Raw genomic sequence first — 9,144 nt, forward strand, 5'->3', positions numbered from 1 at the left:
TGTATTTTCACTGATGAATCTTGTGAGATACAGAGTCAGAGTTCCTCGAAGATAATTGGCACAGCTAGAGCCGAAAATGAATTATACAACAAATTTGCATTCATCATTAGCATTAGAACATTTTAAGCATTCAGGAACCACGACACATCATAGAAATAAAGAAAACTCCAAGATAGATTCAGTTTTTAGTTCCAATATTGAAATAGCCACTTTGCCTTTATTTTCTCAAGATTTTTCTTTTACTGATTTGTGGCATAACAGATTAGGACATATACCATATGGATTTGATATCATCAAACAGGTTTATCCTTATGTAAAGCTTTCTAGTGCTGATTGTGTTCAACCATGTGATTCTTGTCATTTTGCAAAACAAAGGAGATTGCCTTTTCCTCTTAGTGAGTCTAGGAACAAGAATAATTTCGATTTAATTCATGTAGACATTTGGGGACCGATTTCAGTTTTGTCTATACAAGGTTCGAATGCTTTTTAACTATAGTAGATGATAAAAGTAGATTTATGTGGGTTTATTTTATGAAATTAAAATCAGAAGCAAGTGTGTTACTTCAATCATTTGTTACCTTTGTTCAAACAAATTTTAATGCACAAATCAAAACTGTTCGATCTAATAGTGCATCAAAATTTAAGCTTTCTTCCTTTTATCGAGAGCAAGGTATTTTGCAACAAACCTCATGTGTTAAAACCCCTCAATCAAATAGCGTTGTTGAAAGGAAATATCAACACATTCTCAATGTTACAAGGGCGTTAATTTTTCAATCTAATTTACCCAAGTCTTTTTGGAACTTTACAGTGGGACACGCTATTCACTTGATAAACCGATTGCCCACTCTGATTTTGAAAAATCAAACACCCCATGCAGCGTTATTTGGGAAGAATGCATATATTAAGCACCTAAAGACTTTTGGGTGCTTAGCTTATGCTTCCACCTTTGTCTCATAGAAGAAAGAAACTAGACAAGAGAGCATGCAAAATGGTTTTTATTAGTTTTCAAAATTGGACAAAGGGCTATGTTCTCTATGATCTGTTCACTTGTGAAATTTTTTTGTCAAGAAATGTTGAGTTTTTAAGCATTGATTTCTTTTTAGTCTACCCAAATTAACTTTCGATGCTGATTCATTTCCCTTAAAGCCCGTCTTCCCTTGATCCTAATGTTTGCATTGACCCTTTTTATGGTAGTCACCTTCCATTCCCCGTTGCATCTCATGCTTCCTATGCATCTTGTGCATCTCCATCTGATGCATCTCCCTCTCATGCACCTTCCTATGCCACCCATGTTTCTGCATCTGCTGATTTGGCAGTCTGATGAATCTACATTCTATGGTATTTATTTGTTCTATTTGGGTAGATTTCATTGACTTTTCTTGCACTTATCCATTTAAATAGCATGCTTTTATGAATTCTTTCTTAATTGTGCTTAATTGTGAAAAATATGTTTTTCATGCTTAAATTGCCAATTTTAATTCACTTTTCTCCCATTCGATGCCTTGATATGTTTTCTTGAGTGATTTAAGGTTTTGATTGCAAGAATGGCTTGAGAAAGTGGAAGGAAAGCATATAAAGTGGAAGAATTTAAGAAATGAAGGATTTGGAAAGCTGTCCATCCTTACCTCTCAGTACAAAATTGGTCATAACTTGAGCTTCAGAAGTTCAAATGAGACGGTTCCAACGGCATTGGAAAGCTAACATCCGAGGCTTCAAAATGATATACAATTTGCTATAGTGAACATAAGTCTATGTGTGCTGACGCACACAACTTGTACGTACACACAGGTCAGAAAACAGCAAGTGTGCGGACGCACAAATCTGTGCGTCCGCACAGGTCCTGGCACGTGAGCTCATTAATTGCAAACTGCTAGGGGAGATTTCTGGGCCCCAAAACCCAATCCAACTTATTCTGAAGCTATTTCAAACCAAATTGAAGAGGAATGAAGGGGGAAGCACTTAGGTTTAGATTTTTACATGTTTTAGCTTAGTTTTCTAGAGAGAGAAGTTCCCCCTTCTCTCTAAAATTAGGGTTCCTTAGTTTAATTTCTTGTAACTTCTACTTTTAATTCTTGTTTTCATTTACTTTTCCTTGTCATTTATTGTTATTGCATCTTAGTTCTTCTTCACTTCTCTTGTTATTTTTTCTTATTTTGTTATTTTTATGTTATGAATACTCTTTGTCACTTTTAATTTCATTTAATGCAATTTTGATATTTTGTCTCTCTTTAATGCTTGTTTGAGTTGTTATTATCATTTTATTACAATTGGTAGGTCTAGATTTATTTTTATTGCAATTTATGATATTTTTCTTTTTATACATGCTAGGTGTTTGATAAAATGTCTCTTTTAGCTTTTGCCTAGTTTTTCACACTCTTGGATTGGAATTGGATAATTAGGTGACCTTGAGTCATAGATGTCCATTCGATATTGTAATTAGAATTGTTAGTTGGTTTGGTTTCCACTAACGCTAATCTTTCACTAAGTTAATTAGTGAGTTGATTAAAACTTGTGGATTGAGATCAATTATGACCTTTTGACTTATTCTCGATGTTAGGATAGACTAATTGGGATTAATTCTTAGTAATTATCATGTTTGTGGTCTATGATTATGATAAGAATCCTTAACTCCCAATCCTTGCTAAGAGTTCCTATTTTTTGCCACTTGAATTACATTTTTGATTTACTTGCTTTGAGCTTTAATTCCCTTGCATGTCTATTTAGTTCCTTGCATTTTAATTTCTTGTCAATTGCTATCAAACTCCCTTACTTCCCTCAAAGCCAATAATATGACACTTCATTGCAATTCCTAGGGAGAACGACCCAAGAGTTTAAATACTCTTAGTTATTTGATTTGAATTGTGATAATTCTTTAATTTAAACTTTGATTGAGAGTTAATTGTTGGTCTAGGCTATACTTACAACGAGATTCTATTTTTGTGAAATTCTAGATCAACATAAATTTCTCTCATCAAGTTTTTGGCGTCGTTGGGGAATTGCAATTGTGTTACATTGTTGGCTATTGTTAATATATAAATATGTGAATAGTTTGTTTTTGATTGGTTGCTTGTTTTTGTTTGTAAATATGTCTCTTGGTTGTTAGCTTGCTTTAATAGATTTTTGTTTTAAAGTGCATATGTGAATAGTTAGTAATTTTGCTTTAAGTTGCCTTTTTAACTTGAATAGCATGTTTAAAATTTTTCAATTAGTTTTTGGATGGTTGAATTAATTTTGGGTAGATTTTTATTTGTAAGTAGTCCATAATTTTAATTTAGGAGATGAAATTTTGGATTAATTTTAAAGTTAATGTAAATAGTTACTTATTTTCTTCCATTAATTTTTTTATTTATATGCATTTTGGAATGTTGGGTGAAATTCTGATTTTGAAAAAAAAAAAAATTTAAGTGCACACATCAATTCAAGGCCTCTGTACGCGGCGCTTGCACAGTATGTGCGCATGCCCAATAGCCCTTTACCCATAAATGCATACGCACATCATTTTGGTGCGTACGCACGAATTCGAAATCCCTCCCCAGCGTCCTTCCTCTTCCCTTCGCACACGATACCCTCTTCTCCCCTCCCCACTGTCTTAGCCTCCAGTCTGAACCATCACCTTCGCGTCAACCACCTCCAGCCACCGCCGCCTTCTCAAAACCGCAACCATCACAGACCCCATGTCGCGTTTCCTCTTCTCCCTTACCGTCGCCTCCGTCGAAATCCAGAGCAACGGCGGCTAGCTTCCCCTTTTTCTCCCCTCTCTCTGACTGGCAAGCCACCACCGCGAATCACCCTAGCCTCCACCATCAGCGAGCCGCAGCCCTCTTCTCCTCTCTCCATCTCACTCGCAAAACCACCAAAGCAAGCCCACCACCACAGCGCCGCCAGCAACCCTAATCGCCAGCAAACCGCCGCGACAACCAACCGTCACCGGCGTCGCCAACGCAACCCTCCACACACCACCTTTTTCTCCGTTCCCCCTTTACTGCCTGGAACGGCCAGAATAGGGTGCAGCCCCTGTGTCTTCCAGCCCTGTGCCGTCTTCCCTCTCTGACGCTGCCCTTGGCCGGCCGTGCTGCCGTGGCTGCAGCCCACCACCTCCCCTTCCCTTTCTCTATTCTGTTTCTGCCTTTCCAGGTTCCATTTTCTTTTCTGTTTTCTATTCCCTTATTTATTTTCTATTAGCTTAGTTTAATTTTTGTTGATTAAGTTAGTTAGAAATACATGTTAGTTGCTTAGGTTGTTAGAGAATCTGAGCTGGATAGTGGATTTAGGTCTCTCCTTGTTATTGCTGGTGTTTGGGAATGGATTGCCCCTGTATTTGCCTCTTGGAACTGGACTGTTTACTGCTACTGTATTCTTGTTCATGTTCGTCACACTGTTAATTATGATTGCTGTTGTGTTCTTGCTGATTGCCATTGTTTGGATGAGTTCAGAATGTTGTTTACTAATTGTACTTTCTGCTGTTGCCGCTGCTGTTTTGGAATGACTGAATTTCTATCTGAAATTGGGTTATCTGTTGCTGGTGATGCCTTGCCTTTGTACTCAATTGATTTCTTAATGCTGCATAATGTTTTCGTTGCTTGATTCTTGCTGAGGGCTGTTATGAATTGGATTTGAGTGCTGCTGAAGTTTTATTTCATTGTTGGATTTAGTTAATAAGTATTTTCTTGAATTCATGCTGCTTCTGAAATGGTTGTTGAACTCAATGAGTAGAATGCTGCCTGAATCCATTACTTTTGTTCATTGTGCTGATTTGGTGCTGTGTTCTAAGCCATTATTTTGTTCATTGTTCAAAGAAAAGAATGCTGCTGGATTGTTCCTTGTTGCTGTTTTGGTGCTGTATGTTGGCTTAAATGTTTATTTCATATGAATTCACATGTGGTTGTTGTGTGTTTAGTGTCAAACATTCATATGAAACTTGATTTGATTGATTGAGTTTGGGAAATAGCCAATTTACTGCTGAAATGTTGCTGGATTTTTCCTAACCTTGTTTCATTAAATGACATTATTTTGTTGGTGCAACAAAATTCTATTAGACGGATTTCTGTGTCTAAAAGAATCTTATTTGCTAAATGGTTTTGGAAATTTCCTCATGAGCTTCCTTACGAGTTTTGGTCAATTCTTTAACTTCTTTGCTTCTTTTAAATCATGCGTTCTTCTTGAGCATTGAATATGCCTTAATTGAGTTTTAAATTGACCATAAACTTGAAATTCTTTTGAGATTTTGAGCCCCTTTTGCATAAACCCAAAAGATTGAAGGTTTTAAATCTAAGTGGCTGAATTGATTCATTTTATTTTTGCCTAACTTTCATTAAGTTACTTAGTTCATGAGGTTTTCAATTCTTGTTTCAAATTGTGACTTTTATGCTTCTTTGGAATTTGGTGTTTGAATGTTCTTTGTCTCACTTGTCTCTCTATGTTTTTAACTTTGCCAACACCAAATTGTTTGAACTTGTGCCAGCTACTTGTGATTAATATTCATTTGATTATGTGCTCTACACATACATATGCATCACTTGTTTTGGCATTTTGAATTGTTGAGAAGTGAAAACAACCTTGCTTGTTTTGAAATTTTTGAAATTTTTTGGAATTAAGGAACTTGTGACTATGCACCTAACTTTTGATTTTTCTTCCATTTCTTTTACTAACTTTTCCCTTCTTTTTACATAACATTTAACTTTTGTTTTCTTTTTCAACTAACTTTTTATTTTCCTTCACCTAACTTTAAATTTTCTTTTCTCTTTCAATTAACCATTTTCCTTTTTACTAACATAACTTTTAACTTTTAACTTTCTTTTTATTTTTCAACTAACATTAACCTTCAATTTTTAACTGTTTTCTTTCTCTTTGTGTATAGTAACAATGCCCCTTCCTTCTTTTATTCTTTGAGAACAGGCAAGTTAGCTTTCCCCATGTCCTGAATTTGATTGGAAGTTGTTTGTATTTGATTTAATTTGATTCTCATGTATGCTTCCATTCAAATTTTTATTATTTGTTCAATTCATATGCTGTTTTGTGACTTAGCTCTTTCCTTTAAAGCATCACCATCACTCTTGCAGCTACTCTATCGCCTAACCCACCAGTTGAAGGTGGAGGTGACACAGTGACGACTCCTTCCACTCCGCATGATCGTGAGCACCGAGGACGGTGCTACATCTTAAGTGTGGGGAGGTTGTGCATCTTCAGCAAGCGCATTTTGGGTGACAAGCTTCATTGCCGAACACTTTTAGTTTAGTTTCTTATTATGCTTTTTAGTTATTTTGTATATATTTTATCTTTTGAAAACCTTTTTACTTAGTTATTGCACTTTCTTAGTTTATTGCACTTTTTAATTTTGCTTGTACATAACTTAGTATTATATAGTAGTTATGCATATTTTGACATTTTGCTCTTAATTTTGGCTTGTACATATGTTTTTTTTTTTTTTTTGGTTTTTTAGTCTTGATTGTGATTTGGATGATGTGATGATTGCACCTAGTTTGATTTCCTATACACTTGCTATTTTGGTTTGTTTGAAATTAGGAATTAAACTTAGGATTTTTGACCTTTTCCATCCAATCACACTATATACATATATAGAATAAATGCTAGTCAATTAATGAAATTTCCAAGAAGCTTATCTTTTGTATATAGGGCATTGAAATTCAAATTGAATTGAGTTTAAAATTTTCATTGAAACTTGCATTTATACATTGTGGAATATGGTTTTTGAGTTGAAAGAACATACAACTTGTGAGTTTTTGAGTCTTATTGTGTGGTTACATCATTTAACCACTTATCTCATTCTTGTGTGTTGCTCTTCTTTATGATGCAATATTTGGTTTGTTTAATGTATATTATGCAATTATGTGATTGAGGCCATTATTTCTTTATAGCTCACTTAACCCAAATAGCCTACCATTTCATTCACATTTGTTTGCCACTTTGAGCCTTTTTTATCCCCTTTTGTTCTTTATTTTGCCACATCATTAACCTTAAGTGAAAAACAATGAAGTGTCCCTTATTTGAATCTTTGAGTAGCTTAAGTTAGTGAGAGTGTGTGATGTTTAAGTGTGGGGAAGATGTGGGAACTTTGGTTGATGAATAGGTGTTTTAATTCTTGTTGAAAAATATTGAAAATTTCGGGTGCATACTCATGTAATATTATGGAAACCATATGCATTAATGTGTTGGTATATATAGTGTTCTTGAAAAAAAAAAAAAGAATAATGAAAAGGGGACAAAATTATCCCTATGAGAAATTCAATAAGAATCAATGCATATGTGATAAATTGAATTAAAATGCATGAGTGTGTATATATGTAAAAGTGAGATTATGGGTATCTAAGCTTGATATTAGAATTGTATAGGTTGTGTATGTCTTAGGTGATAATTTAGGCTAATCAAAGATTCAAATGCAAGCTCACCTAGCCATATATACATCCTTACCTTTAACTTTAGCCCCATTACAACTTTGAAAAGACCTCATGATTTTTGCATATGTACATTAAATTTGTGTTGATTGGTTAGATGAAGAACAAACTTTAGAAAGCATGATTAGAGGAGAATTTAGTGAATTGACCCTAAACATTTAAGTGACTAGAGTGCATACACATATCCGGTGAGGGTTTAATCACTCAATTCCATATTTCCACCTATGATCATTGCTTATCTTGCAAGTTTGGTTAAATTCTTTTATATGACTCAATTCAATTGTGAATAGGATTTGGTTATAATTGCTTTAACCCTTGGTTGTATATAGATGCTTTCTTGGATATTGACTTATTTGGACTAAGTAAATACATATAGATAGTTAGATAATATAGTTACATACATATAGATAGATTGCATATAGATAGTTAGATTGAATAATTGTTGATTCCCATTCTTCTCTTCTTCTGGTATAGCATGAGGACATGCTATTGTTTAAGGGTGGGGATGTGATGAATCCACATTCTATAGTATTTATTTGCTCTATTTGGGTGGATTTCATTGACTTTTCTTGCACTTATCTATTGAAATAGCATGCTTTTATGAATTCTTTCCTAATTGTGCTTAATTGTGAAAAATATGCTTTTCATGCTTAAATTGCCAATTTTAATTCACTTTTCTCCCATTCGATGTCTTGATATGTTTGCTTGAGTGATTTAAGGTTTTGAAGGCAAGAATGGCTTGAGAAAGTGGAAGGAAAGCATACAAAGTGGAAGAATTCAAGAAATGAAAGATTTGGAAAGCTGTCCATCCTGACCTCTCGATACTAAATTGGTCATAACTTGAGCTACAGAAGTCCAAATGAGGCGGTTCCAACGGCATTGGAAAGCTAACGTCCGGGGCTTCAAAATGATATACAATTTGCTATAGTGGATATAAGTCTATGTGTGCGGACGCACACAACTTGTGCGTACGCACAGGTCAGAAAATAGCAAGTGTGCGGACGCACAAATCTGTGCGTCAGCATAGGTCCTGGCACGTGAGCTCATTAACTGCAAACCGCTGGGGGCGATTTCTGGGCCCCAAAAATCCAATCCAACTCATTTCTGAAGCTATTTCAATCCAAATTAAAGAGGAATGAAGGGGGGAGCACTTAGGTTTAGATTTTTACATGTTTTAGCTTAGTTTTCTAGAGAAAGAAGCTCCCCCTTCTCTCTAGAATTAGGGTTCCTTAGTTTAATTTCTTGCAATTTCTACTTTTAATTCTTGTTTTTATTTACTTTGCCTTGTTATTTATTGTTATTGCAGCTTAGTTCTTCTTCACTTCTCTTGTTATTTCTTTTATTTTGTCACTTTTATGTTATGAATACTCTTTGTCACTTTTAATTTCATTTAATGCAATTTTGATATTTTGTCTCTCTTTAATGCTTGTTTGAGTTGTTATTATCATTTTATTACAATTGGTAGTTCTAGATTTATTTTTATTGCAATTTATGATGTTTTTCCTTTAATGCATACTAGATGTTTGATTAAATGTCTCTTTTAGTTTTTGCCTATTTTTTCACACTCTTGACTTGGAATTGGATAATTAGGTGACCTTGAGTCATAGATGTCCGTTCGATATTGTGATTAGAATTTTTAGTTGGTTTGGTTTTTACTAACGCTAGTCTTTCACTAAGTTAATTAGTGAGTTGATTAGAACTTGTGGATTGAGATCAATTATGCCCTTTTGAC

At 34.6% G+C, this 9,144-nt stretch overlaps 1 long non-coding RNA gene across 1 annotated transcript; it reads left to right on the top strand.

Moving 5' to 3' along the window:
• The first annotated feature begins 3,500 nt into the window (after positions 1–3,500).
• Positions 3,501–8,828, top strand: LOC107632345 (uncharacterized). The gene is made up of 3 exons (XR_001618696.3): positions 3,501–4,134; positions 6,060–6,229; positions 8,132–8,828. It is a non-coding gene; the product is annotated as an uncharacterized LOC107632345 (long non-coding RNA).
• The last annotated feature ends 316 nt before the right edge of the window (positions 8,829–9,144 follow it).

This window comes from Arachis ipaensis, chromosome B1 (genome assembly GCF_059453495.1).
Source record: "Arachis ipaensis isolate K30076 ecotype BB chromosome B1, ASM5945349v1, whole genome shotgun sequence".
Lineage (NCBI taxonomy): Eukaryota > Viridiplantae > Streptophyta > Magnoliopsida > Fabales > Fabaceae > Arachis > Arachis ipaensis.